Source organism: Panthera uncia (genome assembly GCF_023721935.1).
Source record: "Panthera uncia isolate 11264 chromosome A1 unlocalized genomic scaffold, Puncia_PCG_1.0 HiC_scaffold_17, whole genome shotgun sequence".
Taxonomy (NCBI): Eukaryota; Metazoa; Chordata; class Mammalia; order Carnivora; family Felidae; genus Panthera; species Panthera uncia.
Window position 1 is genome coordinate 4970811 of NW_026057577.1, and position 18043 is coordinate 4988853.

Genomic DNA, 18043 nt, shown 5'->3' on the forward strand with positions numbered 1-18043 from the left:
CCCCATGAATCTGGATACTTGCAAATGCATCAGGACCCGGTGCATACTGAGGTCTTGGAGTTTTCCTTCCCCAGGTAGCCTTCTTTTTGGAGCACAATCCCCTCCCTGTTGTGAGGCAGCCCTCTTGGGCCAGTGCTCTTCCCCTCTGTGTTTCCCAGTCCTGCTCCATGGGGATGCTTGCAGAGCACACACAGTGCAGCCTGGTCGGCACCATTCCTCCGTGTCCCTGCAGGCCCTGGACCATCAGCAGCAGCTTGTCCTGATCCCCGCTCTGCATACCCTCCCCTGGCATACTGGCCTGTGCCCAGGCAGACCTAGGTGACCATGGTGGGGGACAGAGTGCTTCCAGCCAGGGGAGCCTCAAGTCCAAGCTTTTTCAACAGAGACACAGGCAACCTTGCCTTTGGCCATTGCCAAGGGTGCCAGTGAGAAAGGCCTACCCTCCTTGGAAAACATCCCCTTCTCATGCTGTGCTGAGGCAGGGATGTTGGATCAGGCCTCAGTTTACCATCTGGGGCTGGTTCTGTGGACACCTGTCTTATGTGAGGAACCCTGCACCTTCCAGCTCCAGCCTGAGTGGACGCAGAGTGGCGCTGCTGTTCCAGGTGGACAAGGGGCTGGGTGTGGGTGGAGGCAGGGGTGCAGGTGCAGAGGTGGGGAGCCCCCAGGCCTCTCTGCACAACTTGCAGGGCCTGTGAGCAAGGTTTGTGCAGAAGGTAGGATTGCAGGCAGAGGCAGGGGAGGTGAGGGAGCCTGGGGTTGGGGTACCCAGCAGTCTCCCCAAGGTGCAAGGGCCAGGGGCTGGCACAGCCCAGACCCTTAGTTATGTCTCCCACATCACACTGCACGGGGCAGTGGGCCCTCCTGCTTGATGGCGGGCAAAGCCTGGTGGTCCTGCAGGCCTTGGTTCCCAGTCCCCATACTGGAGGGTTCTCTCAGAACCCCTCTCCTGCTGCTATCTGGGGCGGCTTAGCTGGGGCTTACATGGGGCAGGGTGGGCTGCTCGTCTTTTCCAGCCTCCCTCGGACCAGCTGCGGCCCCAGGGCTGGGACCACCACCGCCTGCGTCCTCGGGACTCACTGGGCGGCCGCCGTAAGAACCCTCAGCCCCCTGCGGAAGGGAGTTCAGTAATGCCTGCAGCGCCTTCCAGACACACGTTTACAATCTCACACTTCATTTTTCTTGGACGCAATCTCCGTGCTTTTAAACATGTCATCACTCTGTGTCCCCCCCACCCCACCCCTGGCCCCCCACTTCCCGGGTGTGGGAGGCAGGCCTTCAGGTGGAGGCCCTGCGGGGGCTGCAGGAGGCCAAGGTCGTGGGGGCGGGGCAGGGCGCCCCCAGAGCGCGCAGCCTGGGTGGCCTTGGGCTGGTCCCTCAGCGTTCTCTTTGCAGAGCCAGCCCTGGTGGTGAGGTGGGTGTGAACACATGAGGGCAGGAGAGCGCCCCCTCCCACAGGAGGGGCTAATGACGTGAGGCCGGTCACACCCACGGAGACGGTTAACCATGGGTGGGGGCTTCCGAAACATGACATCACAGCTTAGACAAAGCCACGGCTCCCCAGAGTCTCATTGGGTCTCAGATGGGGCAGCTGAGGCCCTGAGAGAAGTGACTTGTCCAGGCCCCACCTACAGGAGCTCCGCAGGCAAGAGGGGGCATGCTCACCTGCCCCCAGGGGCCACTGTCAGGTGCATTCCCCACCCCCCTGCTTTGCCTCTGAGCACAGAATGGTGGATTGTTAGAACCCACCAGCCCAACCTCTGAAGGCGCTCGGATGCCCCGGATACAGGGCCCCTGAACAGAGCCCCTGGGGGCTCTGAGACCCCGCAGATCCAGGGTCCCTGTGCACAGAAGCAGCTCCCCCAGTTCTCCCCTCGCAGCAGCGTCTTTAAATTATCTGGAAGCTGGCTTTTTGGGACACCTGCACCGCGGCCTGGGCGGCAGAGCTGTGCTCTCTTCCCGGGTATATGTGGCTACGGACACGGAGCACCCTTGGCCCGGCCGGCGTCCAAGGGTTCTCCTGGAACCCAGTCTTGTGTCCGGTAATTTGTATATCTGTCCGGATTCTGGGTTCTCTGACACCCGTCTTGCTTCAGCAGTGGCTCTATCGTGTCCCCTGCTGCCCCTTTAGTGCCCCGGTTTCGCTTCCTCCCAGGCCCCGCTGGACAGAGGCGCAGAGAAGGGGCAGGTGCCCGGGCATCCGAGCCGTCAGTGACCTCAGCCTTTAGCTCAGCTCCCTCGGTTTAAGGATGGGGAGACAGAGGTCCCCAAAGCTTGAGCGACCCGGCCCGTGCCCTCCGGTGGCCAGGTTGCCTGCTTCCCGAGGGATCCGGCTTCGCGAAGAGCGAAGACCCGCCTGCTGCCGGGTCTCCGGGTCCACGCAAACTCCCAGGGGAGCGGGCGCGCGCGCTTCAGCCCAGGGCCGACCTCGAGTCCGCTAGGCCCCCCCCCCCCCCGTCCGGGCCCCCCGCCCCCCCCCCGGGCCCCCCCCCCCCCCCCCCCCCCCGGCCCCGCCCCAAAGGCCGCTCCGGGTCAGCCCAACCCGGCTGGCCGCTCGAAGCCAGAGGCTGCGCTCCGCCTCGGCCCCGCCCCGGCCCTCCACGCGCCCCCACCCCGCCCCGGCCGCCGCGGCTCGGAGCCAACGCTCCGCCCCAGCCTCCCCCCTCGCCCGCTCCCCACTCCTCCCGCCCCCCACGCGCTCCGCCTCCACGCGCGGGGCGCGCCCCGACACCCGAGGGGCCGGGCGGCGGCGCGGCGGGGCGGCGCGCTCGGCTCGGGTTTCGGCCCGCCCCCGGCGCCGGCGTGACCCCTCCTTGGGTGCGGGCGGGCCAGGCCCAGCTGGCCGGCGCCCCGCCCCCGGCCCGGCGCTCCGGGCGCTATAAGAGGGCGGCGGCCGCGGGGCGCCCTGCGCGGGGTCGGGAGCGCGATGGTCAGCCGCCGAGGCGCGGCAAGATGCTGGATGGGCCCCTGCTGGCGCGCTGGCTGGCCGCGGCCTTCGCGCTGACGCTGCTGCTCGCCGCGCTGCGCCCCTCGGCCGCCTACTTCGGGTAGGTGCGGGCGGCGCGGGGACCGGGCGCGGGGCGGGCGGCCCAGGTGCGCGGGCCCCAGCCGGCTGGCGGGGGGCCGGCGGGTTGCCGGGCGCTGTTTGTTTGCGTCCTGGCGGCGCGGCGTGGGGAGAGGGGCCGGCGCACCCGACGACGGGCTGGCGGCGGGGCCGCGGTCCCCCGTGACCCCGGAGCCGTCGTGGCCGCGACGCGCCCGTGTGCGGGGCTCCCCAGAGTTCGGGGACCCAAGCTGGTCCTGGCTCCCTGTTAGGCCGCCGAGTTCTGGCGGAACGGCTGGAGCCTCCCCCGGCCCCTACCCACCCACCCGCCTTGCAGCTTCCCCCCTCCTTTCTCTCCTCGAGAAGTTAATTTAACAACAACAAAAAAAAATACGTACAAAATCCAGATGTTCCTTGCACCGAGCCCCAAAGGAGGAAAAAAAAATAACTCTAAGCTGGAGGCATTTATTTTTCTTGCGCTTTGCTTCTTACGGCCGCTCAGGCCCCGGCCCCGCGGGAGCGCGTCTGTGGGACCCGACCGGTGCACAGGGCCCGTCCGGGGCCGTGAACGCCGCCCCCCCCCCCACCCCCGCCGTCTCAGGGGTCGCCTCCGGGAGCGCGTCTCCGTAGTAGCAGTGTGCGTGTTTCCTGCGCGTCGCTCCCGGCCGTTCGCTCCTGCCCTGTACTTCCTCGCCCCTGTCCCCCAGATCTGGGATGTCCAGCCCAGAGACCTTTGGGGACCCTCCCTCGCTGCGCCACGCAGATGGGCACCCGGAGGTCCGGGGGTGGCACGGCGCCAGCACCCCCGCAGGGTCTCTGGACTCCTCTCCTGCTGCCCAGGCACCGCCCCTGGAGCCGCGCGGCCCACCCTCTAGCTCTGGCCCCTGCCCTGGGCGCCCCGTGGCTGCTTCTGGTCGCCGCCCTCCGCCCGTCACCTGTTCCCTCGCCCAGGGCCCGGACGCCGTCGCGCGGCGGCTGGCCGGCAGAGGGCCCCGTTGGTCCAGAAATGTGGCACCGTCAGGACGGGGAGAGGCCACTGGGCTAGGAGCCCTGCAGGTGTATCCTGTTCTCAAAGAAAATAAAATATTTTCATGGGAAACTTTCCCTTTGTGTTTTTCTTTCCCCCCCTTCTCCTTCTGTTCCTTTCTCCTGGGTCGTCTTCCAGGGTCAGCTCCGTGTCTACTTCCCCTGGAGACCCCACCCGGCAGCCCTCTCCTGGCTGGGGCCTCCGCTGTGCAGAGGCTGGCACGCCCCTGCACGCCATCTGTGCAGCCTTTGCCTCGCCCTCGCGGGCAGAGGGAGGGTCAGAGGATGGCCGTCTGGCCGCAGGTCCACGGTGAGTCACGGCGGCCTGTTAGCCAGCTGTGCCTCCCCACTCTCCCGGCCCAGCCTCGGGTCTGCGCACCAGGCTTCAGACACACCCTGGGCTTGTCTGCTCCCAGCGGCTCCCTGCTGGCAGCCCTGCTCCTCCTGGGGAGGTCAGAGCCACAGAGGGGAGGTGGGGGTCTCGGGTCCTGGCTGGAAGCCCTCCACCCTTACCACGGGCAGCCTCCAGACTTTTTACCTCTGGGGAAGTTGTTGAGCTCTGCTGTTTAGTTCACGGGCCTGCGGGTGGGACATGGAGAAGGCCTGGTGCCCCTGTGAACTCCCCTGACCAGCCCTCTTGTCCAGCACGTTGGCCCCAAAGGCTGTCCTGTGCAGAGTGTACCAGGCAGATGTATGGCCAGGGGACAGCTGGCTCTGCTGGGGGCCCTGCCACCACCGTACCAGGCAGGAGAGCTGGGTTCTGTTTGATGGACAGAGGTCCTGGGGTGGGGTCTGCTGGGTGCCAGCAGGATGGGCAGAGAGAGTAGACTTTATGGGTCTTTGCCCAGCAAGCACCTCAGGGGTTGATTCCCAAGGTGGGGCCAGACCTGGGAAGAGAGGAGGGGGAAAGACACACTCTGGACCAGTCTGTGCATGGAGGCCCAGCCTTTCTGGTCAGCAGTGACTGGCTGGGCCTGGGTCTGGGGCCCTTTCTCCCGGCCCAGCAAAGTGGCAGGGGCTGAAGTGCCAGGGGAAGGAGATAGCCTGAGGTGGGCAGGGCAAGGCTGAGGCAGGGCCTGGGGCTGCGGCTAGGGTTGGAGCTGGAGCTGGGGCAGGGCTGGGGCTGGGGCTGGGGCAGGGTCAGTGCTGGGTCTGAGGCTGGGGCTGGACTGGGACTGAGGCTGGGACTGGGGCTGAGGTTGGGACAGGGGCTGGGACAGGGGCTGGGGATGGGTCAGGGCTGGGGCTGGGACTGGACTGGATCTGAGGCTGGACTGGGACAGGGGCTGGGGCTGGACTGAGGCTGAGGCTTGACTGGGGCAGGGGCTGGGGCAGGCCTGGGGCTGGGGATAGACTGGGCTGTGGCTGGTTTGGGACAGGGACTGGGCTGGGGCTGGGTTGGGGTCAGTGTCAGTGCTTGATCTGAGGCTGGGGCTGGACTGGGTCTGAGGCTGGACTGGACAGGGACTGGGGCTGGACTGGGGTTAGGCTGGGGCTGAGGCTGGGGCTGAGGCTGGGACAGTGGCTGGGTCAGGGCTGGGGCTGGGACTGGGACAGGGGCTGAGGCTGGACTGTGGCTGAGGCTGGACTGGGGTTGGGGCCGGGGCAGACCTGGGGCTGGGGCTGGGGGCTTCCCTCCCAGCCTGGTGTGCAGAGTGAGCAGGAGGAAGGAGCTGGGATTCAGGTCCTCTTTCTCCCTTCCCCCCCTCGGAGAACTCTGCCTGGCACGGAGGCTCACAGGCAGGCAGGGCAGCTCCTGTTACAGGCCAGAAACCGAGAGAGGCTGGCCTGGGGTTGGGGGGGGGTGGTGGGGTGTCACGTGGGCGGTGGGAGCCCTCCCTGCCCCCTCCCCGAGGCTGCAACCTAACCCGGCCTGTTCCCATTGCCCTCCCAGCCTCTGGCCACTAGGCAGGACCCTCCAGGCCGCTGCCTGGCCTCGGGGAAGGGGCTCTTCCCTCTTCCTCAGTGGCCTGGCCCTGCTTCTTGGCGGTGTGATTAGCAGGTGGCGTTTCCATCTGGTTCTCCAGGGGCCTAGACGGCTTGGCCTGATGCCCTCCTGGAAGGAGGGGTGGCCTGGCTCCCAGCAGAATGGGGCTGGCCTGAGGTCTCCTGGCGAGTTTGGGAAACAGACTCAGACCCTTACCCCCCCATGCCCTGTGGACCTGGGTGGGCTGAAAGCTTTGCCTGCCCCTGCTTCTGGTGTTATAGGTGAGAACATGGAGTTGAGGAGTGATCTGTGTGTGCTGAAAATCTGTTCAGGAAGGGATGCCCCCAAACCCAGGGCGAGGAGCCCTGGTGCTCCCCCAAGCATGGAGCCAAGGGCTGGGTCCAGCAGAGCGGGGCCTGGGCTCCCTGGTACCTCGCTGCCCTTTTCTTAGAGATCCTGCATGTGCCAAGCCAGCCCCAGCAGAAGCCCCTGTGGCTGCCCGTAGACTTACATCCGGGGGCTGCTGGGGGAGTGGAGGCCTCAGGCTTCCCATGTGGGTCATCTTCAGAGAGCTAGGAAGGGCTGTCATGAGCCCTGAGGCCCTTTCTTGGGGTTGGTCCCAGCAATCTGCATTCTGTGGGTGACACTTGCAGGCTGGCTTGGGGGAGCAGGGCCCTGCTGGGAGGTCTGTCTGGTCCAGGCAGCCTGGAGGCCTGTATGGAGGAGGCTCCCCCAGCCAGGCCAGGCATTGGTGCGTGGGGTGCTCGAGGCAATGTCAAAGGCAGCTAAGGTGCTCTGGGCTGCAGTGAATGGGGCCTGAGGGCGTTTAGGGCCCACTGCCTTTCCGTGATTGAAATGGAACTCCTATCCCATAGAGTCACCCTGTTGGAGCCTGCGGTGCAGTGGTTTCTGGTACATCTACAAGGCTGTGCAGCCAGCACCACTATCTAATTCCAGAGCGTTCCATCACCCCAGAAACCTCATATCCTGCCTCCCCCCTCCAACCCCAGCCCTTGGCAACTGCTAATCCACTTTCTGTCTCTGTGGATTTGCCTGCTCTGGATGTTTTACATAAGTGGAATCATACAGCACGTGGCCTTGGTGTCTGGCTTATTTCACTGAGCATAGCGTTTTCAAGACTCATCCACGTTGTGGCATGCATCCGTGCTTCATTCCCTCAGTGACCATGTTGTGTTCGATTGTGTGGATGCACAGCAGTCTGTTACGTGCACTCCCCTGCTGACCGACACCTGGCTGGCTTCCACCATTTGGCTCTTGTGATGCCGCCGTGGGCATCAGTGTACAAGTTCTTCTGTGGATGTAGGTTTTCAGTTCCCCGGGTATGTATACTGAGAGGTGGAATTGCTAGATCGTATGGTAATCACCATGCTACCCTCCCGCCAGCAATACAGAAATGTCCAGTGTCTCCACATCCTCGCTGGTTCTTGTTGATCAGCTCTGCCTTTTCTTCTAGCCATCCCAGTGGGTGTGGAGTGGTATTTCACTGTGCTCTGACTTGCATTTCCCTGATGATGGGCGACGTTGAGCATCCTTCATGGGCATGTTAGTCATCCATATGTTTTCTTTGGAGAAATGTCTACTCAGTTTCTTCGCCCAGCTCTTGGCTGGGTTGTGGGTCTTTGTTGTTGATTTGTCAGAGCTTTTTATATATGCAGAGGTTTATTCCTAGATGGAGGAGAACGTGGAGTGTGAGCCGGCACGCTGTCTCTCAGCTGTGCCTGGGCCTTCACAATGGGTCTCCCCCCCCCCCCCCCAGCATGACTGTGTGGTGAAGGTGGTCCTCTGTTTACTAGAGGCTTGTCTACGGGCCTGGTCAGGGGTTCTGGGGACTTGTATGGGAGCCTGCCCTGCCTTCGGGGCTGTTGTCATGGTGGGAGTGGCTGACTGTGCGTGCAAGGTCAGTGTCAGGAGGTGGCGGTGCCCCTCTGTATGAGCCTGGAGCCCAGCTGGGGGTTCTGTGTGGCTATGTGCCTATTGGCTGCTCAGAGGAAGGGCTCCCAGAAGGCTGTGTACTGGGGGTGGGGGCTCAGGCTCGCCTGTGGGGGAAGTCAGCCTCTCATGGTGAGGCCAGGGTGACCCAGAGCCCAGGGGGGCCGGGGTGGGGCTGGCAGAGAGGGAGGTGTCCCCTGTGTTTCCCCGGCTGGGGGCCAGGGGTGTGGAGCTAGAGCTGAGTGAGAAGCAGGCTGGGCCCATGGTGTCCACAGACCCACCTCAGGACGGACGTGCCCACAGTAGTCCTGCAAGGCCCCAGCTCCAGCCTTTGGAAGGGAGGCCATGGAGTGGGCTCAGCTCTGCAGTCAGAGCTGAGCAGGAGGGCAGGCCCAGGCCTTCTCTGCAGTGTCCAGGCAGCCGAGTGGCCAGCAGGGAGACTGTGCGGCCCCTTGGAAGTGGCCCTGTGGGCAAGGGGGCACGTGGGGTGGGCTGGACAGACTGGAGGGCACTGTGTGGAGGGGTTGGGGCAGGTGTGGGGAGGCAGGTGGACAAGGGTAGGGATACGCCCCTGCATCTCTGCTCTCCAGACTCTGTCCCTCCTCCCTGCCATCCTGACCAGTCTCCTCTGTGGGGCCTGTGGCCCCCCAGCACAGAGACCAGTAGAAGCAGGTGCTAAGTGCCAGCCCAGCCCAGGCCTCTGGGCTGGGGGCCTCCTGAGGCCTCGTGGTGAAGCCTGAGGTGAGGAGGAAGCCACTGCCACCTGGCCCCCCTCAGCTGTGGGAGCAGATGTCCTGCCACAGCCGGCGGCCGTCTGGACGGGGGGACAGCTGGCCTAATCTCGCCCCCATCCTCTCCACTGTGGCCGGGACCCAACTCTGCAGATGAGGGCACTGGTGGGACCCTGCTGGGGCTTCCGGGGTGGCCCTGGCCCAGGGCGCCACCCGCGGCCCGTCCCTGGGGGCCCCACCATGTCCAGGACAATAGCAAAAGTGTGTGGGTAGCTTTTCTCCTGGAAAAGAATGCACACACACAATTTCTCCCGGGGGGCTATGGGACCTGGACGCAGGACGAGCGATGAGCTGATAAGGGGCCTGGCTTGGTTTTCCTGGTTGCAGAAAAATGACACCAGTCAGCAGGGCCAGCACCCGGCCCTCTTAATCCGGGCCTGGAGGGGCACTGGCCCCTTTGTGTATTGTCCTGGTGGGCAGTGCCTGTCCCAGCTCGGCAGGCCCAGAGGGGTATCAGTGGAAGCACAGTTGTCTGGGAGGTGGGCGAGGCCAGGCCCCTGCTGGCAAGTATGCCTCTGGAGGGTGGTGAGCAGGGCTGTGGGCCTCTGCCCTGCTTGGGGTCTGTGTCAGGAAACCAGCATGGCCTAGCGGGCCCCTCCGTACCTGCAGTGCCTCTAGGGAGCCCCGAGTGCTCCAAAGTGCACTGGGCAGGTGTGTCCGAGGCTCTGCTCCCTCGCTCTGCACTCAGAAGCCTGGCCTGGGGTCTGAGGGGCTGCTGCATCAGGCTTCCCAGTCCCCCTCCCCGCCCCCGCTGGCCCTGACGTCCCCAGCTACACGAACGGTGGGCTCAGCCTGAGACCTGTCTGATGGCCGTTCAGTGGGCTGTGTGCTGAGGGGCAGGGCGTGCCTCTGGAGCTCCCAGGGCAGGGGTGTGGCTGGAGGGCTGGGAGCACCCCCTGGTATGGGTGGGGAAGCTGGGGGCCTGAGGCCGGGGCGGATTGCGGGGTGGCTCATCGTTAAGGGGCCTCCGTGGGCTAGCAGGCGGCAGGTGGCCGTGCAGGGGCCTCCACAGGAGGGCAGCGCCGACCTGGGTGGCGTGCTGGCCGCCCGGCTCCATGACCCGAGGGCCCGGCCTGCCGTCCTCCCCTGCCCCTCCCAGCGCGGTTCCTGGCTGGCCTGGCGCCTCTGGCCGCAGGAGGAAACCCAGCCGCCCAGCTGGCAGGCCGTGCACCTCGAGACTGGCGGCCGGACGAGGGAATGGAAAACGGCAAGCCTCAAGCTGCGTTTGTTTTTCTTAGCGATACCTGAGGTAGATGCGGCCAGGGAAGTGGTCTGGCCCGGGAGAGAGGCTGCCAGGGGCTCCCAGACCAGAGCACGTCAGAGCCGGCTCCCTCGTGGACAGACAGAGCCGCCGCAGCCGCCCCGGGGCCCTCCCCGTGTCCCCGGCTGTGCTGGGCATGTAGGAGGCCAGCTCCGGGCAGGAAGGTGGGCGCCAGGGGCCTGCCCCACGTCCTGCCTGGCCCTGCTTGTGAGCTCCTTCGGACTCTAGCTATCTGGGAGGCCCAGGGCCATGGCGCAGCCTGGCTGCTCCCTCGTCTCCCCTCGCCTGCCTGTGACTCGGGTCCTGGACGGCCTCAGTCGCTCTCCTGGGTGCCCATAGCCTGCCCTGCTGGCCGGTGGCCAAAGAGGCCAGCTGACTGGTGGCCTTCAGGGCCTGGGGTCCCAGGGGCTCTGTTTGTCCTGGCGGTTGCTAAGGGTAGACAGGGACATTTCTGTTGGGCTCGGGGACCCCAGGCCTTGTGCAGTGGAGTTTGCTGAGTCCTGTGTCCCCCTGGCCTGGGAGCATCCACTATGCATTCTCACCACCCCTGTGTGGACACAGCCTGTTGACAAGGGAGTGGAGAGGGGGTGCCCTGGAATGTGGGGAAGTAGAGTGTCGGCAGCTCTTATAGAAGTGACAGCTGTCATAAACACAAGGGTGCTCGCCACGCTCCTGCTCTGGTTACCATGGCCTGTGGCCCCTGCCTCCTTCTTGGTGGGCCTGGGCATCAGATGGGCGAATCAAGCTGCAGGGAGCCCCCTGGCTCTGGTGGTGTCTGCACCCACCCCACCATATCCCCATGTCCCCTGCGCAGGGCCGAGTCAGGCTGCAGGGAGCCCCCGGCTCTGTTGGTGTCTGCACCCACCCCAACGCACCCCCACATCCCTCCGAGCAAGGCTGAGTCAGGCTGCAGGCCCCAGGAGGATGGAGGGTTAATCTCAGAACCAGTTTCTCCGCATTGGAATTTGTTTTGAATTCGATTCGCACAGAAATTAAACGCTGTCTGGTGGGGCTGAGGTTCCTTGGCAGCGCGCTGTGGCTTCTGGAACTCCGGCCTCTTCTCCCTCCGCCCAGCCCTGGGAGCTGGGTTTGTGGGCAGGGTGGCCCTTGGGGTGGCCGGGCCTGCTGGCAGGAGGAAGGGCCATTGGAATCCGCCTGGCCTCAGAGCTGGAGGAAGCAAGCACTCTGGGGACCGGCCAGCTGCCGGCTCCTGCTGAGGACAGGGACATCCCCCATTCCTTGCTGGCAGTGCCGCCCTGCCCCCTGGCTGTCCGAGGGGGCAGGTTTGGGAGTGTGTGACCAACTAGGTGCTCAGAGGGGTGGCCCCATCCCCAGGCCGCCAGCATGCCAGTCTCAGGCCCCTCCTCGGAAGGGGACAGGCTCCTAGACTTGGCTGTGTCTGTCCTGGGTTCTTTCCAGGCCTGCTGGGACTAGGGTGGGGTCTCCTTGGTGTCACTGCAGGCTGATCAGGAGGAGGGGCCCTCAACAGCACAAAACCCAGTGTAGGGAGGCCTTGTCTCGAGACCCTAACCTTCATTACATCTACTAAGGCGCTTATTCCAAAAAAAGCACATGTCAAGGTCCCAGCGGATGTGAACTTGGGGACATGTGCCCTCTGTCTGTCACGTATGGTGAGCAGCACAGGCCAGGGGTAGCGGGGCAGGCATGTGTGGAGGTGCCTTTCTCTGTGGGCCTCCCCAGCTCTGTCAGCGGACCCAGAGTGGAGTGTCACAGGCCGAATGGGAGCTCTCAGCATGCTTCCAGGGAGGAGATAACCTTGGAGTATCCACAAGGAGTAAGAAACCGCAAAAACTGACCCAGCAGGTTTGGAGAAACCAAATGGGACTGGGGGGAAGGTGTACGTCGTTGAAAGCGGATTTGAAATAGCTGAAGAGAGCCAGTAAGGCAGATGATGGGGCAGGAGACTCATGTGGAGTGTGGCCTGTGTTGGCAGAAATGCGGAGAACCAGAGGCCAGAGGCCAGATTCAGGGACTGGGTGGCCAGGGGTCCTGTTTGCAGAGAATGGCAGAGCATTTTCCAAAAGTCTCAGAATTTGTCAGGGTCACGTGCAGGATTCAGGAGGCACCGAGTCATCCTAAACAGAGAAAACAAAAATACTTCCAGAACATGAACTAGAAGCATAAAACACCCAAGACAAGGAACCATAAAAGCAGCCTGGGCCAGCAGATGCAGATACTGTGGGAGGCTGGTCAGCCTGGTGGTGAACCTCAGAGCAGAAATGCACACAGTGCATGGCAGGCTGGGGACTTGCCCAGGGAAGTGAAATACAGACCTTTACAGACAAGCTGCAAGATGCTCAGAAGGCCACTGTCCAGGAGCCGAGGAGTGTCCAGCATCCTGTTGGGTCCTCACAGTGGAACTAAAATACACGACGGCCTGTAATTTGGGAGTGGGGTTCACAGGCTTGTGTCCTCAGGCCTGGTATTGCCCACCACTGGACGTGGCTAAGCCACAGACGTGTGCAGTTGTGAGGGTGGCTGTGAAATAGCAGCAATGCAACATGAAGGTTCAAATCACCAGGGGGAGATGGGTTATCAAGGAGTAACTGGAAAGGAGGCAGGAGAGGAGACAAAGTGAAACGGGGCGGACCTGTGGAGGAAATACCAGCCGTGTGGCTGAGGAGACGGGGGTCCTAGCCAGGGCCTTGGTCTGATCACTGGCTCTGTGACAGGACAGGATGTAAGCATAGACAACGTAGGAGGTCAGGGAGAGAACACACCACCTCAGTGGACCTTGAGGGAGTTTCACTGTGACCCAGGCTCTGCATGGTGACCTGGGTTGTGATTCAGGCTCTGCATAGTCTCCAGGCTGTGACCCAGGGTCTGCACAGTGACCAGGGCTGTGATCCAGGCTCTGCATAGTCTCTAGGCTGTGGCTCAGGATCTGCCTAGTGACCTTGGCTGTGACCCAGGCTCCACATAGTCTCCAGGCTGTGATCCAGGCTGATGCACCGTGACCTGGGCTGTGACCCAGGCTCTGCATAGTCTCAGGCTGTGACCCAGGGTCTGCATAGTGATCTGGGCTGTGATCCAGGTTCTGCACAGTGACCTGACTGTGATCCAGGCTCTGCATAGTTTCCAGGATGTGACCAGGGTGTGCATGGTGATCTGGGCTGTGTTCCAGGCTCTGCACAGTGATCTGGGCTGTGACCCAGGCTCTGCATAGTCTCCAGGCTGTGACCCAGGGTCTGCATGGTGTTTTGGGCTGTGATCCAGGCTCTGCACAGTGACCTGGCTGTGACCCAGCCTCTGCATAGTCTCCAGGCTGTGACCCAGGCTCTGCACAGTGACCTGGTCTATGACCCAGGCTCTGCATGGTGACCTGGGCTATCTGGGGCTGTGATTAGGGCTGTACACGGTCTTTGGGCTATGAACCAGGCTCTGCATGGTGACCTGATTCTGAAGCAGGAGGTGCAGAAGTGGAGAGAAGCCTGGATGCAGTCAGCAGCGGTTGGTCACAGATTTGAGGAAAAGAACAGTAAGCTAAAGCCAAACATGGCAGAAGGAAGAAAACAGAAGCCGTGCGAAAACCAACAAAGTACCAACTGTGCATTAGAGATGAAGGGTCCCTCTCTGGGAATTGCTGAGGAGTCTGGTGTGGTGGGAGGGCTCAGTGCGGTTGCATCCTGCTGCTGGGAAATCGCTACAGATTCTGCAGACAAGAGTAGGGGATGCTGAGCGCTTTCCTGCCAACCAGGCTGCAAATTCTGAGGCAATGCAGAAAACCAGAGGAGTAACAGAAACTCGAGACAGAGAAATACTGAGTCTGTTGTGAGTAGGGAAGCGGGTTAGCGGTCACGATCTGACAGTTCCCTCAACAATGGTGACTAGCACTTCTGCTCCTTGGTGGACACCAGCGTCCACGCACAGATGTGCACGGGAGGGGCAGCGGTGGCTTGCGCATGATGGCGAAAGGGTGGATGACTCAAGTCCACCGCCCAAGGACAGGTGAGCACAATGCGGTCTGTCCATATGGTGACACACAGCAACATGGACATGCTGTCAGCACAGGAGCCCTGTCACCAAAGGCCACCTACCGTATTTGTCTGAAACATCCAGGACAGGCTGATCCATAGACACAAAGTACATTAGTGGTGGCCAGGTGCAAAAGAATAGGTTTGTCTCTGAGCCAATGAAATGCCCTGAAATTGACTGGCCGTGTTTGCACGCATCTGTGAAAATGCAGCAAAACACTGAATTGTGGACTTAAATGGGTGAATTTTGTGGTATGCGAGTTGTATCTCAATAAAACTGGAAAAGAGGAGAGGAAAAAAAAAGAAAAGTAATTGGATCAGCAGGGAGATCTTTTCATCCAGAAAAGGCCAGTCCTACCAAACAGTTAAGAAGATGTGATTTTGATCTGACTCATCTTCTGGGAAACTGAGACAGTGAGTGCTTTGCTAAGGCACTGAGACCCAGTGGGAAGAGCATGGAAGAGAAAATTACAAACACAGATGCAAACGGCCTAGACCCGACATCCTCAAGGTACAGCTCACAACACAGAGGAAGGACAAAACCCCTTTCATCCGAGGCGTGCTGCACATTGGAAAATCCAGTTAGTGGCATTCCTGTTTTAGCAGAAAAATCACATGCCAACAGATGCAGGGACCACATTTGAGGACACTTGACATCCGTTTATGAGTTTTGAGCAGCTTGTAGCAAATGAACGGCCGAGGGGTCTTCTTTAACCTGAGCTGGGCGCCCAGGGGATACCCGACGAACTTGCCATGCTGGTCACGGAAATGGCCAGGGCTTCCTTCTGAGAACCAGGACACAGACAGGGAGGCCCGCTGTCCTCACAGACCCTTGGGTGGGAAGGGAGCGTTTCTGTGCTGCCGCAATAGAGTGCTGGCTCTGCAGACAGGTAGGTTCCCCGGCTTTGGCCTCTGATGCTCTAACCACCTGTAGGGTGTCCGCGTCTCCGGAGAGCCAGGTCTGGGTGGTAGAGATGCAAGTTTGGGTGTGTGGACAGGGTGAGTGGGGGGAGGGTCCCCGCTTCCCGGCACTGGTGCCCGTGGGTCTCTCTCACCTTGGGGCCACACCTGCACACAGGTGCCCTGAATGACTCTATGCTGGTGGGTGGCCACGGAGCTGGGGTGGGGGGGCTCTGGGCCCTGCATGGCAGTTGGCAGATTCTGCACTGTGGCCGGAAGGCAGGAAGGATGGCTGAGGATAGAAAAAGAAAGCCAGCAGCCTCGTCTCTCTGCAGACCGCACGACCATACACAGAGGTGAAAACCATCAGAGATGAATCAGCGCACGTGGCTTGTGTGCTGAAGGCCAGTTGGACGTCAGATCAGTTGTGCCTCTGCTGGAATCCAGGACTGGCCAGCACAGGGCTGACCTGGGTGGGAGTACCTGTAGGTCCCCAGACTGCAGCAGCAGGGAGAGGCTGTGGGTGCCCCAGCAAGCCCATCTCACGTGTCAGCCTTGCCGAGTGGGTTCTCAAGTGTCCCGTGCAAACACAGAGCCAGCACATGCCTGCTGGACCTGCTGGAAGGAGCTCCCGACACAGTCCCAGTAAAACACCAGCCCAATGACCACCGGCCAGGGCAGAGCCCAGAACAAGGAGCCTGCAGAAGGCCGCTGGCCCCGCCTGGCTTGGACAGAGCACTGGTGTGGCTGCGTTTAGGAGACGGTGTTCAGGACATTACAGGAGGGGCAGGCCTGCAAAATGAGATAGGAGAAACGGCACACACAGAAGAAAGTTGTGCAGTAAAGAGGGTTAGTGTCTGGGAGGACACTAAAAAGTGCCTGACGAGGTCACCGTGGGGATCAGAGCGTGGTCCCCTCTGACTCGGCAGGAGGGACTTGGGGGATCCCAGTGTGAGGCTGCGAAACATTTCCGTGCGTTATCATGTCTTTGAAAATGCCTGAATGTCACCAAGTGCCGTGCTGACATTTAGACCTCCTTAGGATTTATTTCCTGGTGGGAGATAGCCCAGCACTGGGAGGAGCTTGCCCGATGGGACGGGGATGGGGTGCTCCTTGCCTGCCCAGGAGGCCGCTTGCCTGCAGACAGCCTGCCCAGCCTCACCCCCTCCACGGCCGCCTCTGCCAGGCTGGATGCCTACTGGCAGGGGGCAGCTGCATTGAGCCTGGAGGCAGGTACACTGTTGTGGGGTGGGCAGTGGGGCCGGGGCCTGGAGTGCTCTGTGGCCTGGAAGGTACAGACTCCAGAGACGGGTGTGTGGGAAGAGGCCAGCACATAGGGCTGACGGTTGTGTGTGGAGTCGTGTGGTCTTGAATAGCCCACACGTTGTCCCTTGCATGTGTGCCAAGCTCTTGGGCTGCGGAGAGAGGAGTGAGCTGCATATGTCCCCGGGCTCCTCTGCTCTGGGCTCCCCATGGGTGCAGGCCCTCTGGGGGCACGGGCTGTGGGCTGTGGCTTGCTGATGCCTGCAGACTCCATGGCATGGGCGGCCCATTGTTCAGCCGGCCCTGGTCTTTTCATGCAACAGTGGGTGTCGGGGCAGCGTGTGAGCGAGACACCTTTGGAAAGAGAATGGGGTGAATTTCATAGACATATGAGTTCAGAAATCCAGCCACGGGGGGAAGACCTCTTCCCCGTGTCCACAACAGCCCTCAACCTGTGCTCCTTTGATGACTGGAAAATAACACCAGGGCGGTTTTACTCTGTGTTTCTGAGTGGGGCGGAGCCACGTACAAGTTCTCACAGATGCGCTCCACCCTGGAACTGTGTGGCCACATCCCATGGCCATGTGCAGCTGGTTCCTTTGGTTGCTGATCTGCAGGAAAGGGGTCTGTCCACACCCACACCTCCATACAGAAAGGCAGTTGGCTCTTGGTCTGGGATCCAGCTCGCAGGATCTCCCCTGATGCGGGACTCTGCTGCTGTGCACGGTAGACCCTCTCACACTTAACCGTTTTTCTAGGCCTCTGGATTCTGGGTCACATAGAAAAGAGCCTTCCGTGTTCCAGGAGTGTTTTATGACCCTCTTGCCTTTTGTCTGGCACTTCTGAGGGTTCCTCTCCGTGTTTGGGTTTCTGTCCTGGGTGTCCATGCTCACTGATGCCCACCCCGTTCTCTGCACCCCATGTACTGTCTGCCTGCTGGCACCTCTGTGAGGGTCTGTCCCCTGCCACTGCAGCCCCAGGCTGGTCTCAAGCAGAGTGCACCCCAATAGTTAAGGAGGCCTGAGGCAGAGGCCAGCCTCAGTGAGGACACAGACTGGCCCTGGGTACGTGTGGGGACCCCCTCCCTCAACCCCCCCATGTGCAGTGAGGACGCAGCCTGGCCCCGGATGTGTATGTGGGGACCCCTGCCCTCAGCTCCCACGTGCAGTGAGGACACAGACTGGCCCTGGGTGTGTGTGTGTACCCCCGCCCTCAGCCCCATGTGCAGTGAAGACGCAGGCTGGCCCCGGGTGTGTGTGGGGACCCTATCCTCAGCCCCCACATGCAGTGAGGACTTAGGCGGGCCCCAGGTGTTTGTGGGGACCCCCACACTCAGTCCCCACATGCATTGAGGATGCATGTAGGCTTGCCCCAGGTGTGTGTGGGGACCCCTGCCCTCAGCCCCACACATGCAGTGAGGACGCAGGCTTGCCCTGGGTGTGTGTGGGGACCCCATCCTCAGCCCCCACGTGCGGTGAGGATGCAGGCTGGCCCTGATGCCCCAAGGCAGGCTGGGAGGTGGGCTCGCCTGCCATCCCTCCCCCTCCCCACACCCACAGCTGCTGTCACCAGCACAGCCCCAGGTACCCCTGGGCCAGCCTTGCTGTGGTTGGTCCTGTTGGACACAGGCATATTTTGGCACCAGCCTAGAGCTGGGTTAATCTCGGAGAATCCAGTCTGGGGGCTGTGCAGGTTGTAGGCTGCAGCCCTTCCGGTGTGTGGCGGCACGCCGTTGTGGGCACAGCTGTTGACATTCCTGTCTGGGGACACGTCTCCGTCGTGTGAGCTGCCTTTGTGTGGGGAGTGTGGCTCTTCCACTCTGCAGTGTGGGGTCCCCAGGCCCCTGCCTGCCCTGGCCCAGCTCAGCTGTCCTTGTGCTCAGGGCCG